This window comes from Trifolium pratense, linkage group LG5, assembly GCF_020283565.1.
Source record: "Trifolium pratense cultivar HEN17-A07 linkage group LG5, ARS_RC_1.1, whole genome shotgun sequence".
Taxonomy (NCBI): domain Eukaryota; kingdom Viridiplantae; phylum Streptophyta; class Magnoliopsida; order Fabales; family Fabaceae; genus Trifolium; species Trifolium pratense.
The window spans coordinates 27,618,322-27,636,683 of record NC_060063.1 but is presented as its reverse complement, the minus strand read 5'-3'; positions in this window follow the sequence as shown (position 1 = coordinate 27,636,683).

The window sequence follows — 18,362 nt, the reverse complement described above, 5'->3', positions numbered from 1 at the left end:
AAAACTAAGCGAAGACTTCAATTGTTTGCAAACTCTTGCATATCGACTGATGACCTATTCGCAAGTGTACGAATGCGTCTAGTAGTAATATAAAGAGTTGTCGATCCACAGGGATTGCATTAAATTCGCATGGATATCGTATTTGAACAAACAATTTTTACACATAAATTGGGGGTGAATTTTCAGAAGGAATTACTATTTCTTAGTTTCAAGGTTTTTGGAACAATTGAGAGTTTTCGGATCGAACTAATTCACAAGCTACACGCGGAATCACACGCAATAGAACCGGTTAACCTATTCAATGTTAAATCGATTGTACGTGGATTCAATCTGTTGCAATCCACTTCTCTCAATCAATCACAATTCCTTAATCTCTTAAGTGAATTGTGATTCATTGAGGAATTGAAACACATGATTCAATTAACATAATCAAGAACATTCAATATCTTAAACATACATTGATTACTCAGAATTCTACAGTCTACAATTAAATCATATTCTCACATGCATTCAATTGATCAAATCATTTGTGTAATCAGCTACAAAACACAAAAGCATTAAACACATAAGAAGTTCTGAATTGAATACATTAAACCGATTACAATTGAGTACTAATCCGCGCGAGAGCTTGATCCTTAGTCTTCACCTCCAACTCCCAATCTTGGTGCTTAGTGTGCCATAATCTTGCACCTGATCACCAATTGGCTTTCATCTTCCATGATCTTCATCATCTTCAGCTAAAAGAGTAGAGGAAAGTACGAGATGGAGCTTAATTCTCAAGTCTGGATCCCGAAAATCCAACCTGCACAAAATAACAGAACAAGTATTTATAGAATACGCAGCTGCGCCAGGCGCAGGCCTCTGCGCCCAGGCGCAAAGAGGCAGTTACAACTGCGTTCTGGCGCATCCCTCTTGCGCTGTGGCGCAGCTTCCAGATCAAGAAATCAACTCCCAGGTGTTCATCATGCGCCATGCGCAGCTCTCCTGCGCCATGGCGCAGTTCGCAGAGTTGGAAACTTCCTAAACAAGGCTTCATTGCGCCATGCGCAGCTACCCTGCGCCACAGCGCAGGTTCCAGTGAAAGCCACCCTCAAGGAAGTCCAACAATGCGCCATGCGCAGCCTTGTGGCGCCATGGCGCAGACACCAGTAACTTGGGCTCTAATTAGGCTCTCAATTGTGCCATGCGCAGCCTTGTGGCGCCATGGCGCAGCATCCAGGGAAAGGAGTTCTTGAAATAAGGCAGCATTGCGCCATGCGCAGCCTCCTGCGCCCTGGCGCAGCATACACTCAGGAATTCCCCTGTTTTGCTTGCGCAACACTCAATCTAGTATTCGGCTAAATTTTGATCATTCTACTCAACTTCTTAACATTATTTCCTAAAAATCACCTTAAAAATGCTCAGATAACATGTCATGATGAGGATTCATCATCGACCTTGCCCTAGTACGCCTCTAGGAGTATCTATGTTATAATTCATTCCAACACTAGTGATTATGGGTGATCTGGTCAAGTACAAAAGTGGGTCTTACCTTAGCCCGGAATAATTTCCCTCGCAAGCCTTTAGCTGACGAAGCTGGATAATGGCTTGTAGCATTTCAACTTTAATTAATAATGTCCTAGTTCGACTTTATAACTTTGTCAACAATGAGTACCTTTGGATGTACACAATGTACTACAAACTAGATGGGATCCAACTTGTATAGACACTGCTCCAGTGCGCCTTTCGAGTGTGTCTATGTTATGGTCTGTCCTAGCCCATGGGCACATTGGCCCCATTTGAAACAGGAATATTAAACGAAATTGATTATATAAGTTTAATAAATAATTTATATTTTTTTAACAAAATAATTTTGTATTTTAAAATTACACAAAAAAAGATTTAAACAAAAATTTAGAATTGACTTTAAAAAAACTTCATCTTAACCTTCATGTTAGGCCTCAAAATGTTTAACAGACTCTACCTCCTTTCTTGTGCAACTGTTGAGCTCTTGGACTCCATTGAGCATGCATGTCTGTCTCTTGTAATCTCCAACCTTAGTATATATAATGTTGCATGCACAAACATGGGGAATCAGATAGTTATATGTATCAAAAACTAGTAATATGTAGCAAACATATTGCACACATTGTTGCGATCGATAGTTGGTGCCCACCTATATTTGTCACATTAACATTTGGCTAGCAAAGAAAGAAAGCGACCAAAAAAGTGTTTTCAATAAGCAAAATAGCATGTCGCAAAGTTATTATCATCCACTTAAGCTTAGCTCAGGAACGTCACATTTTATATGTCGAGGTTAGAATTCGAACTCTGAATTTTTACATATTCACTTTTAAGGTGAAATTCTAGTCACTACTACTTGACAAAAAAAGGGTCAATCACTCTTATAATACGGCAAATTACAATTTAAATCTAAACCGAGATAAATATTTATATTTAATTAGCGTCAATACATTTCAAGATAAGGTTAGTAGATTTGTAAAAAAAAAAAGGATAAGGTTAGTAGAATGGTGAAATGGAAGACACAAATCATAGTCCTACTAGAAGTTTTTGTCTACTGCATTTCAAGCATATATGTATCTAAGATAATCGCCCAATTTAGGATATATTTTGTAACAAGTATGGAAAACATATCCTATAATTTATTGAAGTCAATGAACAATATGTAATGAATGTGTAGGATTTCAATCCTATACGTTTGAGCTGAATAGTACCGTGTAGAATGTGATCAAGTGGATAAGTATACTCACTACGCACCATTTTCATGAGAATGATGTATTGATGAAGATTGTTACATATAGATATTTGAAATTTTGGCTCCATTTTATAATCTTAAATTTTGACTCCTTAAATTGTTTTTTGACGGAGACTCCTTAAATTGTTAATACTTATCTTTAATTTATTTTCATCAATGTCGGTGGTTTTGTCAAGCTAAATTACATTTGCAATGGTTTATAAGCATTTAGCTATTATTAAGGCTAACCAAAAAGCAATAACAGGGACCACCTATATTTTTTTTACGAGCAGTTTAGTGGTTAAAATTATACATTATAGTCCCATAAGTGTATAGTTCGAATGACCGTAGCTAATACGAATATTATTAGAGTGGTTGGAGTTCGAATTCCAAATTTCACATTTTTTTCACATTTAAATATGTGAGAGTTTAGCCACTAGACTTAGGGTTGGGAACAGGCCAGGCCAGACCTTGATAAGCCTGAGTCTGGCCTACGATTTTTCTTCAGGCCTGGCCTATGGCCTATCAAATATTATTTATTTTGGTCTGGCCTGAGCCTTTTTAAAGTCTGGCCTGACCATGTAGCCTATTTAAAAGTCTGTGTTACATAAAGGTCTCTATATAGTCTTTTTAAATAGGCTAAACAGGCCTTAAAAGTCTATTTCACATTTAAATTTTTATAATTTTTTCAACATTAAGAAAATGATTAGCACAATAATTAAAAGTTAATAAAATAACAAATATGATTAAATAATAATATATTTTTTCTTTGGAAAAAAAAATATAAATAATAATAATTAAATATAAACAGGCCGACCTATCAGGCTTTGTAGGCTTTTTTAGAAGCATGAGTCTGACCTATTTATGTAAACAGACTTTTTTCAAAGCCTAAGCCTGACATTTTTAATAAACAGGTCAGGTCATGTCAGGCTTAGACAGGTCAGGCCTAAGGCGCCTGTAGACGGCATATTCCCAACCCTAACTAGACTGCTTGATAAAAAAAATTATACATCTTAAATATAAATAAATTAAAATGTCATATTCAAATTTAGATCTCTTCATGTTAACATTTTTACAGTTAGCTATATCAATTGAGTTGTACTTATGAGATTAGACAACTATTATATGAAGGCTTTGAGAAATTCAACATTTAATGATACAAAAAAATTTAATCCTTGAAAAGTTAAAATGCACAAATTCTAAAGCATAATTTCTATTTTTGATTCCTTAACATGTGTCATATGTGCACATGTTAACATTCTCCTTATATGAAAGCAAAGTTTCATTTGAAAATTTCATAATTATATGAAGTGTTGGATTTCAAGTGTAAGTCACGGTTAAGTCTCACGTCAAATATGAACAAATAAAATAGGGGAAATAGTCATTTTAGTCCCTCAATGTGCAATTCGCTGTCATTTTGATCCCCCGCTGAGGAAAAACTATTGAATAGTCACTGAATTTGCATTTCGTTAGTCAGTGTGGTCCCTGATGTTAAGTTTGACCATTAACTCAACAAAAAGCTGACGTGGCATTTTTTTGGACACACGTCAGCTTGCTGAGTTGGCACGAGAGACGGGGAAAACACCATTTTGGTCCCTGAATGTGCAACTCGCTGTCATTATGATCCCTGAATCAAGAAAAAATACAAAATAGTCTCTGACTCTGCAATCCGTTAGTCACTTTGGTCCCTTGCGTTAAAAATTGTTGCTAACTTTATAAAAAAGCTCAAGTGACATTTTTTAGGAACACGTGGCACGCAGATTTAAAACATTTGTATGACAACTGGACAAATGATGTGACCAGAGACTAAAATGACATTATTTTTTATTTTCTCTTCATTTCTTTATCTTCTCCCTCCCATTTTTCTTCATTTTCTTCGTACATTTATGAATAAAGCCCATAATTATAAACCCAATTTTTAAAGAAAAAATCATTGACACCTATTCATTTACCTAAAAATCATATATAAACTACTTCATCCATTCCTTTTTATTTTTCGTTTTTTATCACTAGACACATGCGAATGCATAACTTTGATCACTAATAACTTTAATTATCTATTATAAAAAATTATGAAAGAAGAAGAAGCAAAAGGGGTTGTTGTTACGCTATTTAATGTATGAAGAAGTAAAGAAGAATGACAGAAAGAAGATAAATAAATGAAGAAAAAAAAGTATGCATAACAACAAAATTTGAAAGAAGAAGAAGCGAAATGAGTTGTTGTTAGATTATTGAATGTATGAAGAAGATGAATAAGAATCGGAGGAAGAAGATAAATAAATGAAGAAAAAAAAAGAAAAAGTAATGTTACTTTAGTCTCTGACCACATCATCCATCCAGCCAGCTATCACACAAATGTGTTAACTCTGCGTGTCACGTGTCACTAAAAAATGTCACATAAGCTTTTTTTTATAAAGTTAACGACCATTTTTAATATTAGGGACCAAAGTGACTAATGAATTACAGGGTCAAGAACTATTTTGTATTTTTTCTTGAGTCATAGTCCATAATGACAGAAAGTTGCACATTCAGGGATCAAAATGGTTGTTTCCCCGTCCCTAGTGCCAACTCAGCAAGCTGATGTGTGCCAAAAAAAATGTCACGTCAGCTTTTTTTGTTGAGTTAACGGCCAAACTTAACAGCAGGGACTAAACTGACTAACGGAATGCAAATTCATGAACTATTTAATAGTTTTTCCTCATTGAGGGACCAGAAGAATGACAGCGAGTTACACATTGAGCGACCAAAATGACTATTTTCCCAATAAAATATTGTTGGATGTATAAGAGAGATGAATCATATATATATATATATATATATATATATATAAATTTATAATATATTTTCTTAGTCTTAATAATTTATATGTTTTGTTTTCTTATAAAAAAATCGGAGCAAGAAGAAGTTACAGCAATCAACAATTAAACTATCCTTCAAAAAAAAAAAATCAACAATTAATACTATTATTACACTAACAATTGTGAAAATTCTGGTATGCTGGAAACCAAGTAAAAAATAAAAAGTAAATCAATTTGTGTTGTGTGGATTTCAGATTTTTATTGGATTAAGAATGAACTTTTTAAGGGATTGATGGAAAACATATTATACTGGTTACAGCACCGATGAAGAAATTTAATCACAAGCTTTCGGTGTCTTTTTTTTTTATCTATTTTAGAAATTATATTTTCATAATTTACATGGTTTATAATTTTCCAGCAATAATCGATATATTATTGATCCTAAATTTTGACTCCTTAAATTCGTTTCTAAGTACTTTCCAGAGAACATATGTCCTTTTGTTTGTATTTGAAGATAATGTTGTTGTACTATTGTTGTCAACAAAATATTTCATTTCTCTCTAAAAATATGCAATTATTGATAAAAAATATATGATTGTAAATATGAATTATTTTTCAAGTAACTTCATGTGTTTATTACTTCTTTTTCAAATAATTCTTTAATTAATACAACCAAGTACTATACTACTATCATATATAGTTTATGAAAAGTCAAAATTAACTACATATTACATATACACAAATTGTGTCTATAGCAAGAGTGGCATATTCTAAGATTATTAGTTGTTGTGTTTTTAAGTCGATTCCTTATTGTATTGGTAGTTATTTGATTAATGAATGAGTTAAGTTTGTTATGTTGGAATATTTTATATTATTGTGAGTTTGTTAATAAAAAAAATTTGTTGCTACTAAAAAAATCAAGAGTATTGTTGGTATTATTGTTAAGTGTTATTTCAAATTATAGTGAAGGGCAAAATGGACCAAAAAAAAGCCAGCTCAAACTCCCCTATCCCCTTTATATATTGTTATATTTCAATAATTATTATGTGGGCATATGTATTTATATTAATTATATTAGCTATTTATCAATTAATAGGCTCAATTGATTAAGTGATCAAATAAAGTTAAAAGGCTATTAGATTTCTATTTAGAATTAATTAATTAATTAATTAATTAGTTAGATATGGGCTCAAATGGGTGGATGTCAGGATGACCCATTTCGGGATAATGAGAACCTTAATGAGTCATCACCCTATATAAAGCTATGGTCCCCAATACACCGTACGTAAGCAAACACTATTTTCTCCCTATCTGAAGAGAATCAAGACATTAGGGTACCGATTGAGGAAGAACCAAACTAGCCACCATCTCTTTGTATTTTAGGATCACTGCAAAGGACTTTTCACCATGGATCCAGGTATTCCTAAAAATCAACTTGTCGATCCTATGATTTCATACATGCTTCTATGACTATTTTATTTTCGCACTAAAGTATATGTCATAATATGTTGAACATGTATATGTGTTTAATCTTAATTTAGTGGTTTAATTCTTACATGTTATTATATAAAAAAAAGAATTTAATTTATATGCACCGTCAGTCTAAAGTTATTTTGCACATGCGTCCAATAATATATCGACACATCATGTATGGTAATTAAAAACACATGATGTGTCACATTCATTAAATGATGTGGCTACGTGTCATTGAATGTATGTGTAAAACAAAATTACACCGACGGTGCACAACAATTAAACTCAAAAAAAAAACCCTACAAACATCTATATTAGTAAGAGTCGCAAACTTCTCTTCTTAGCGACTCAAAGCTTTATTGACACCACTGTTTCTTTGAGGAATGTGTTGAAACTTGATAGAAAGTGGAATATGGAGTTTTTTTTTTGTGTGATTGCCGGATAATATTGTAAATCACTGATTTATATTCCAACCCATATGATGTTGACGGAACTGATATGTTGGGATGAAAAGGTACTAGTACTCACCAGTTTACTGTTAAGAGTGCATGTAGGTTGCAACATGAGAATTTACAAGCTATAGTAGGCAATTGGAAGACTTTGTATGAGAGTGGACATGACCACACCATTTGTTTGGTTGCTCATGAGTGTATTCTTATTAATTTTCGCATAAGCAAATAAGGAGTGAGAATTTCACCTATCTACATCGGTTGTGGAAGAGATGTTGAAACGACTATTCATGTATAATGCGAGACTGTGTTTACGCCACTCAGGTATGGCTTCGACTTGTTTCATCTGATTGTATTACTGATTTCTTTTATTTTGATTGCAGGAACTGGATTTTCAACGACATCAATAACCTTGAGATTGGAGCTACTTATGCGAGCTGGAAGTCAACTTTTATGACCACTTGTTGGTTCCTATGGACTTGAAGAAATAAATCTAATTTTGAAGATGACTTTCAACGACCAAATAATCCTAGTTTGGTAATCCAGAGTTTTGTTCGAGGGATGGTTTTGCATGTGCTTTTCGACATCTTCGCCGTAATCCTAAAAACAAGGAGACGATCTACATAGAATGGATTAAGCCTCATGACATATGGATAAAGCTCAATTATGACGGTGCTTATAAGCAAGGTGGAAAGTTTGAAGGTTGTGGCAGACTTTTTTGTAATTATGAAGGCATATGGATCAAAGGCTACATTAAAAAAGATTGGAGTGTATGATGCTCTGCTTGCTGAGATGTGGGGCATGTAGATAAGTTTAAACATGACTTAGAGGCAGCATATTTCACATCTCATCGTAGAAAGTGATTCTAAAATTTTGGTTTATAAACACATATTCAGGTCATCTCGCAACCGATATGAGATTTCTTAACGCACTCCCTCATGCCAAGCACTATTGGGCTTGGTGCGTGGATAAACAGTGGGTGGACCGATAGCGAAAACCTGATAAGATGTGGCCAACATATGGTGACGAGGCTCTGATACCATCTTAGAATTGAGTTTTTGGCTAACTCATCCCTACAAAACCGGCTTATATGGTGAAGATTGTCTCTACTTTATAAACACATATTCAAGTCATCTCGCAACCGATGTGGGACTTGTTAATTGGATGATTTCAAAACTTTAAACATCAAATCAAATTAATGTGGAAGACATGTACTAATATCACCAATCATCAATGTGCAAAGAAACTAACACGTCATTAGAATTTGTCACTATACAACTGATTGAGTAATTAATTACATCCAATCCGTGTTTCATCAACTGATTAGTAATAATGTGCTTAAATAACAAAACACACTTTACTTATAAGATAATTTTGATTTTTCATTCCAGTACCTATAAACCCCACTATGCTAAATGTGGGACGGCGTAAGATTATGTAGTATTATAATTTTCCGTATATAAAAAAGAGCTTTCAAGATTAAAACCATTAAACTTTTTTTTTTTTTTTTTTTGAACCAAACAAACTTACTGCATTTCATTAATTATCAAAAGCTCAATACATGAAGGAATAATCTCAAATCTATGGAAACTAGTCCAGGAATTGGCCGCCCTAGCTAAAGTGTGAGCAACCGAATTCACTTGTCTCCTAATAAACTTAACTTCAAAGTTCACACATGATAACATAACAAGGATAATTTCATTAACGATTGAAAGAAACTCTGAATTGCCTCGCCGTTTGGTACGAATAGCATCAACCAACACTTGAGAGTCACTTTCAAACTGGACGCTTTCAAAACCTCTATTCTTAGCTTCATTCATAGCTTGCAATAAACTATAGCAATAATCTCAAAACCATTAAACTTTAGCAAAAAAAGATTAAACTATAAATAATTAACGGGAATGGATTCTCTCAAGTGTGATTTACACTTGAGACAATAAAGTGTAATCTAACACCATCTAAATTCATTTTCTCTAAATTTTTATATGTTTCTCTCTCTTGATCAATGGTAACAAACCACACTTTATTCTCTCAAGTATAAATTACACTTGAGAGAATCTAATCCCATAATTAACCGTTACACACACAAAATAATATATAAAACTATTGATGTTCTTTTTCGTGACATTTCTCACCGTGACCATTATTATTCTATCTCTTTTTTAACTATATTTTTTTTAACATGATTTAAGGGTACGTGTTAAAAATACTTAAAAATAAAAACTTTATATAACAAAAAATATAGATATTTTTAATTTTAAAAAGTTTATTTAAATATATTAAGAGCATTAATACATCAAAGTATACATCTGTAGGACATCTAGTAGCACTAAACATATGTCATTTGCTTATATAATTTTAAAATGTTGAATGTACAAATTTAAAATAAATATTTTTAAATTTAGTTCTTTAACAAAGTATTTTTGAGAGGGAATAAACCACTATTATTTGATTTTTATTTTTTGGTTAATGTACTTGGAAATGCAGAGTAGAGATTGGCCAAACCAAGCCAATAAAAATCAATGTTTTAATTGAGAATCTAGGAGATTGTACAATTGGGCAACTTATGTTGCCAAATGAAAAGCAATGGAAGTTGCCATTCATGATGGAAAATTAAACTCAATCTTCTTATGTGTAAGGCTCTTTATGTCGTCAATATTCTTTGTTATTCCTTTAAGGTGAAAGTGGGAGCCCCATTTATCATACAATACTATGAAATACATCAAAACCCTAGGCCTAAAGTGTCAAGAGTAGATGAGATCTTGAGTATTGAGATGAGTGAGAGTAATCAATGTTCAAATATCCTTCATCATTGGAGTACTAGGTAGTTGAAACTTCAAACCAAGGTTGTTAGAACCGGACCGGTCATCGAACCGGCGAGCTCACCGGTTCAAGGTTCAATTGGTCGGACCGGGTTCAATCGGGGTCGAACCATTTTTAATTAAATATATATTTTAATTAATATATAAATAAATATATATATGAATAATTGCTCAATATTTCATAATTTCACACATTAAAAAAATAAAATATCACAAGTCTAACATAAAATAAAATTTATAATTCAAATCAAATGAAAAACAAAAGCCTTTCATATTCCTACGACGTCGTTGTTTTGTTTCAGATTTTTTTTAAAAAAATAAATAAAACGACGTCGTTTTGCCCTTTTTTTTAAAAAAAAAAACAAACTGCAAAACCGCTTGAACCGCTCGGCCGGTTCGCCGGTTCGACCCGGTCCGACCCCGGTTCGACCCGGTCCGACCCCGGTTCACGCGTTTTTTTGCCGGTCGGTTTCCTATCCGTTTTTTGCTCAAAACCGAACCGTTTTCATGACCGGTTCACGGTCCGACCGGCCGGTCCGGTTTTGATAACCTTGCTTCAAACCTCTCATTATAATGAATTGTACTTGTGAGTATGAAGTTGGATTCGATGAAGTCGGGACGAGTAATTTGACGCACTCAGCAATTTATAATTGTCCGATCAAAATCAGACGGATCAATCTTAAAACAGTTTTAATTTTTGTTTAGTATAAAATCTAATAGATAACTTTTGTTTTACGAATATTTTTTAATAGAAAATTATTTGCAAAATTAGTGCGATTGATTTCGTTAAATATTTCTTTTTCAATTGATAATAAAAGTCAATTAATTTAAAAAGTGGCCAAACATGAAAAAGCGTGTTCTGACGATCAACATGCTTTTATACCTTTCGCGTTTGATACTTTTGGCTTCTTAGCACCAGATGTTGTTGATCTTTTGAAAAGAGTTCAAAGGATCAATGTTATCTCTCATAGATCTATGGATGTGGTTTTCAAAAGGATTGATTTTACCATTCGGAAAGGACTTGCGACACAGCTTGTTGTCTGTTTACCTTTCATTAATGTGTAATTATTTTGGATATATATACAATATTAATTATTACTCCCTCTAGTCCTTAATATAACTCGCGGTGTTTTGTCTCCTACAACTCACACTTGTGTTTTTGGATGTGGAGTGGCCGAGTCGGCCCATCATCTTTTTATCTCCTGTAGCATTGTTGGATCTCTTTGGGACTTAGTTCGGTCGTGGATTGGTATTTCTTTGGTGGATTTCACTACTCTGCGCAATCATTTTGTCCAGTTTACAGTTTCAGCAGGTGGATCTCGAGCGCGTCGGTCCTTTTTGCAGCTTATTTGACTTTCTTGTGTTTGGGTGATATGGACAGAGAGGAATCATCGTTTGTTCAAAGGTTCAATATGCACACCTTATATTTTGTTGGACAAGATCAAACTTTTCTCGTTTAGGTGGTTGAAGACGACGAGTATCACGTTAGCTTCAAACTACCATAGCTGGTAGTCTAGTCTTTTGTTGTGTTTGGGCCTTGTATTGTATGATTCGATTATGATTGTATTTCTTTGACTCTTTGTAAACTTTTATAGTCTACCTCGGTATGTCTTGTGTTGGGGAGGTTGTTTGTGTTAATATATTCCATTTTAGTTTCTTCAAAAAAAATATATGAGAAAATTTATTTTCTAGATTCATAGAATGTTGAATGAATTTAGTCGACTTTTTAGTCCAAATTCATCAATCATTTCATGAATCTAAAAAGTTAATTTTTTTCTTATATTAAAGACCGAAGAGAGTATTACACTAAAAAAAATTAAATTTTTATTGTGACAATACTGATTTTCGATAAAATTTTGTTACATTTAATTTAAAAATTGTGGAATATAAGGCTTTTAGTTATTACATAATTTTTACTTCAAAAAAAATTTATTAAATATTTTTGGACGTCTAAGGTTATCGCAATTGACAATGTTACCCTCGCTAGTGTTTTTAGAAAGAAAGATAAATGTAAATATTCTTATAATTACGATTTACCCTTGATCTAAAGGAGTATAATTCATAGTCTTGCCCTGGAAAGAAAGAAAGAAATTAACTTTTTTAATTTTTTTTTTAAGCACTTTTTAAATTATTATTTTTATAAAGGGAAAGGTGTAATGAAAAATAGCTTACAACTAAATTTTGCCTCTTTCCTATAAATATGGGCATACTCCATTTATGTAGTTGTCCATTTACCTAGTTCTCTCTACCCATGGATTTTACGTCCTAATTAAAAAAAAAATCGAGTTATCTAATACAAACATAAAACTTAAACGACCTATACATGTATTTTGCCTTAATTGAGTTAATCGAGTTTCCTAGTAGTTAGTATTTTCCTTAAATAAACACCTGTCATTCAAAGTTATATCAAGTTTCTGAATTAGTTACTCCTAAACTTGGGGTTAGAACAACCAAGGAACATTAGCATTATAAATTTTGCAGCTGCCACTTCCTACATCACCCTTAAAGCTCCTATTCGGACCACAGGGTCGGTTGATTGATTCATTTGTAATTGAAAAAGTATTCTCAGAAATGTGAAAATCGGAAATGTTCATGAAAAAAATGAGCAATGCAGGCCTAACACTAACAAAAATTGAATAACACTACAATTCAAAACAACTTAGATATATAGGGTCTGTTTGTTACAGATTAAAAAAATTGTAATTTTGATGTAAAATAATTTAGAAATTAGTTTTTAGAGATTTTTAGAAAAGTTGAATTTACTTTGTGTTTGTTTATTATAATAAAAATCAGTTTTTTTAAATAAAATAATCTTTAGTTTGTTTGGATACAACTTATAAAAGTGATTTTTTTAATTACAAATAACTTTATTATTTTAACATTTCTTTTCTCTCCCCTCTAAAAAAACTCTATTATTTTATAAGCTACTCTTAGTAGCTTCTCATTTTTAGCTGTTTTCTGATTATTTTTAGCTTCTGATTATTTTAAAAATCTATAACAAACAGATGCAAAATAATTAAAAGTGATTATTTTTATAAAAAAATTGATTTTTTTTCTAAAATAAGTTATAACAAACGGGCTCATAATCAAGTATTTTGCCAATACACCAAACAAGATAATCAAGTATTTCATATTTCACTAATTCTCAATAACATGTTCTTCCAGATCAACTATTATGAGCAGGTCAGTCATTCAAGTTGATGGGGTTACGTTGGAGGGTGTTAATCCTATTAGGCAGGCGGTGTTTTCGCATTTTGAGTCTCATTTTCAAGCTCCTAATGTGGATAGGCCTGAGGTTGACGACCTTCAATTTAAGAGGTTAAATCCGATGGAGACTGGAGGTTTAACCAAACCTTTTTCGGAGACTGAAGTGAAGCTAGCTGTGTGAGATTGCGATAGTTATAAAAGCCCAGGCCCAGATGGAATTAATTTTGGCTTTATTAAAGATTTTTGGGCTGATCTTCGTGGCGACGTGATGCGCTTTCTGTCCGATTTCCACCGGAATGGCAAGTTGACGAAAGGTATCAACTCGACTTTTATTGCTCTGATCCCCAAAACGGATAGTCCTCAACGACTAAATGATTTTCGCCCTATTTCGCTGGTCGGAAGCCTTTATAAAATTCTGGCGAAGGTTTTAGCTAACAGACTGTGTCAAGTGATTGGTAGTGTTATCTCTGAGTCTCAGACTGCGTTCGTAAAGAACAGACAAATTCTTGATGGTATTCTCATTGCTAACGAGGTGGTGGATGAGGCGCGGAAGTCTAAAAAGGATCTTTTGTTGTTCAAGGTTGATTTTGAAAAAGCTTATGATTCGGTGGATTGGGGGTATCTTGATGCTGTTATGGGAAGAATGTCTTTTCCGACTTTGTGGAGGAAGTGGATTAGAGAGTGTGTTTGTACGGCTACGGCTTCGGTGCTAGTTAATGACAGTCCGACTGATGAATTCCCTCTTCGGCGAGGGCTTAGGCAGGGTGATCCGCTTTCTCCTTTCCTTTTTCTTCTGGCGGCTGAGGGCCTTAATGTGCTTATGGAAGCTATGGTGGCGCGTAATTTGTTTAAAGGTTATAGTATTGGTGGACAGGGGTTGGTCTCGGTGTCACACCTTCAATTTGCTGATGACACTCTCTTGATGGGGGTAAAAAGTTGGGCAAATGTTCGGGCTTTGCGGGCAGTTCTAGTGCTTTTTGAGACTATGTCTGGCTTGAAGGTTAATTTTGATAAAAGTATGCTGGTTGGCGTTAATATCCCTGAGTCCTGGTTATGCGAAGCTGCGTCTACTCTCTGTTGTAAAGTGGGAAAGATTCCTTTCCTTTATCTGGGTCTTCAGATTGGGGGTGATCCGCGACGTTTGGTGTTTTGGGAACCGATGTTAAATCGTTTAAAGAATAGATTGTCTGGGTGGAAGAGTCGCTTTTTGTCTTTTGGTGGTCGTCTGGTTCTGTTAAAGTCTGTCTTGACCTCTTTACCTGTCTACGCCCTTTCTTTCTTCAAAGCTCCCTCAGGTATTATTTCCTCTATTGAATCTCTTTTCATTAAATTTTTTTGGGGGGTTGTGAGGATTCTAGGAAAATTTCTTGGGTTAGTTGGAAATCTGTTTGTTTGCGTAAGGAGTATGGAGGTTTGGGGGTTAGACAGTTGTGTGAGTTCAACATAGCGTTGTTGGGGAAGTGGTGTTGGAGGATGTTGGTGGATAGAGAGGGGTTGTGGTTTAGAGTGTTGGTAGCTAGGTATGGGCTTGAGGGAGGTAGTCTTCGGGCGGGAGGTCGGAGAGGGTCGGTGTGGTGGAGGGAGCTAGAGCGTATTAGGGAGGGTGTTGGCGAGCCAGGAGGCAGTTGGTTTAGGGAGCATGTCTCGAGGAGGGTGGAGGATGGGTCAGATACTCTTTTTTTGACTGATCCGTGGTTGGATGGGATCTCGTTGAGGGAGCGGTTTGGGCGCCTTTTTGAGTTGGCTGTAACTAAATCTCGGTCGGTCGCAGATATGTTTGCTTTAGGTTGGGGGCAGATGGGGGGGGCGTGGGAGTGGCCGAGGCGATTGTGGGTGTGGGAGGAGGAGATGTTGGGGGAGTGTCAGTCTTTACTTCTTGACATTTCTTTGCAGGATCAGGCTATTGACAGGTGGCAGTGGAGTCTTGACCCTGATACAGGTTATACGGTTGGGGGAGTTTATCAGGTTCTGACGTCTCAGGATTCAGTTACTTTGGACGATGCGGATAACCTTATTTGGCATTCTCAGGTTCCTTTGAAGGTTTCCATCTTTGCTTGGCGTTTATTGCGGGATAGGTTGCCTACGAGAGCAAATCTGGTTACTCGCGGCGTCTTGTCTACTACGGTTGCCACTTGTGTTTTTGGATGTGGAGTGACTGAGTCGGCTCATCATTTATTTCTCTCATGTAGTATTTCTGGACCGCTTTGGGATTTAGTTCGCGCCTGGATTGGTACTTCTTTGGTGGATTCCACCTCTCTGCGTGATCATTTTGTCCAGTTTACGGCATCATCAGGTGGATCTCGTGCGAGACGGTCCTTTTTGCAGCTTGTGTGGCTCGCTTGTGTTTGGGTGATCTGGACAGAGAGAAATCATCAGTTGTTCAAAAGCTCAATAGGCACACCTCATATTTTATTGGACAAGATCAAACTTTTCTCTTTCAGGTGGTTGAAGACGACGAACATCACGTTAGCTTTAAACTACCATAGCTGGTGATCTAGTCCATTGTTGTGTTTGAGCCTTGTATGATTTTACTTTGATTGTATCTCTCTGACTCTCTTGTATTCTTGTATTTTTATAGTCTACCTTGGTACGCCTTGTGCTGGGGAGGCTGTTAGTGTTAATATATATCATTTTGGCTTTTTAAAAAAAAAAAAAAAACTATTATGAGCAGATTGTCACAAACCGCGACAAATTATTTAAGGAAAAAATATATTCAGACAAAATAGTCCAATGACAGAAAACAGGTGTTAAATAAAAATTGGTTAATGAATAATTCCAGTCAGAACGAACTGTCCAATAAAAAACTTAGGGATGAAAAAAAGTGTTTAGAAGTTGCAGTGATTAGCTTAAAAAAAAATTCTGCATATTATATGACAGATCAATTAAGGTCAAATTAATATGATTTTTGGAAACCAGTGTATCACATAGTTATTACACAACTTAATTCCTTTAAGAATTGGATTAAAGAATCATTAACATGTAGATAACAGAAAAATTGAAGTTGCTAATACTCAACTTGTGATGATACTTAAATAGTTAATCTCATCTTTGAACCAAAGAATGCCGTTTCACCACACAAAGAGCACAAAGTGTCATCATTTTGAACAATCCCTCGACAAATTATCTTTCGTCGGAATTCTATCCAAGCACAATTGCCACGCCAGCAGCGCACACACCTTGGATGGGACTGCACTTTTCCAAATATACTTCAGCACCACGGATTCAAAGTCTTTAATAAGCTTTGGGGCAGCATCACACCTTCAAGTACCACATACATTGACTTAAAAAAAAAAACCCTCTGCTTCATTCGGTTTCCACATCCATCTATCTTCCGCATCCGTGATAACTCTATGGCTGATTACTTCCATCAAATCTCGCACTAAAGCCTCCTCCCACACAAAAAAGTTTCTTCTCCATAACAACTCCCATCGCCAATCCCCATCTAACCATCTTCCCACCTCCTTAAAAACACTGTCTTGCTGAACTGAGACCGCAAAAAGTCTAGGAAATCTAAGCTCAAGTGATTGATCCCCCACCCACACATCCTTCCAAAATTTAATAGAATTTCCACCACCCATCTTCTTAACCGCTGCTTGGCTAAACAAGTACATGCCCTGATAGCTCATTTCATACAACAATACAAATTTAAGAACAAATAAAATCAGGACTAACTAAGAACAAATATATATAAATTCATGCTCAAAAACATAGTCCATATACAAGTAGTACTACTAAATATATCCTATACAGCATTGACACAAACACTGATACTAGATATACAGGAATAACACAAACCTACACATAGACAGCAAAAAAATGAAAGTAATTAAATGTAAGCTTCAACAGTGACATACATATGATTTATTAAATGTAAGCTCCACGTTACATTAACCACTTGACAAACCAAAACCGTATAACAACTCAGTAAAACACACAAATATAGAGTAAGCATGACAAAGACCAGAATAAAGATTGTAATTAACACAAAAACAATGTTAGCACTTAGCAGTTCAGATTTCGTACTACTAAAATAACTTGTAAACAATCTCATCCACAGTTACTACATCTAATCCAAATTCCAACAACACATAGACAGCGAAAAAAATTAAAGTTATTAAATGTAAGGTTCAACAATGACCACACTTTGAATCTGAACTCAACATAGCACTACTAGCACATATCATATCATTCACAGCTTAATACACATTAAACTACTTGACAAATCAAAACAATATACTAACTCAACTAAAAAACACACTAATATATTGCGACTCATTTGGATTTGGCTTATTTTTGAGCTTATGAAAATAGCTTATGCAAAGTTTTATGTTAATTTATAAGTTTTTTTTTCTTGAACAAGCCAAAATGAGATATATTATCACAAACAGCCTCCGCAGCACAAGAGGTACGAGGTAGACTACAAAAGTTTACAAAATGTTAGGGAATCAAAATCATAAACAAATCATATATTTATAAGGAACTTTCTCATAAACTATCTTGAAAGCTTATAATAATGCATAAAAGCTTATCTTATTTATTTGCATAAGTTGTTTCGCATAAGCTCAAAAATAAGTCAATCCAAACATACCCTAATTCTCACAAAAAAGACACTAATAACATAAAGTAAACATGACAAGGATCAGAATAAAGATTGTAATCAAAGCAGGAAGAACAATGATAGCAGTAAACAAGTGATTTGAAGTAATTAAAAATGTAGGGAGAAGTCTAGATTATCATTCCATACTAGAATGCAACCCACGCCTTTTATTACAACCCCATTAATTTAGAAGATGTTGCGAATATCATAATGCATAACTAAGCAAAAGACAAGGGCCATCTTCATTGTTTTTTTTTTACCTTAAAAACATCAAATCACTGT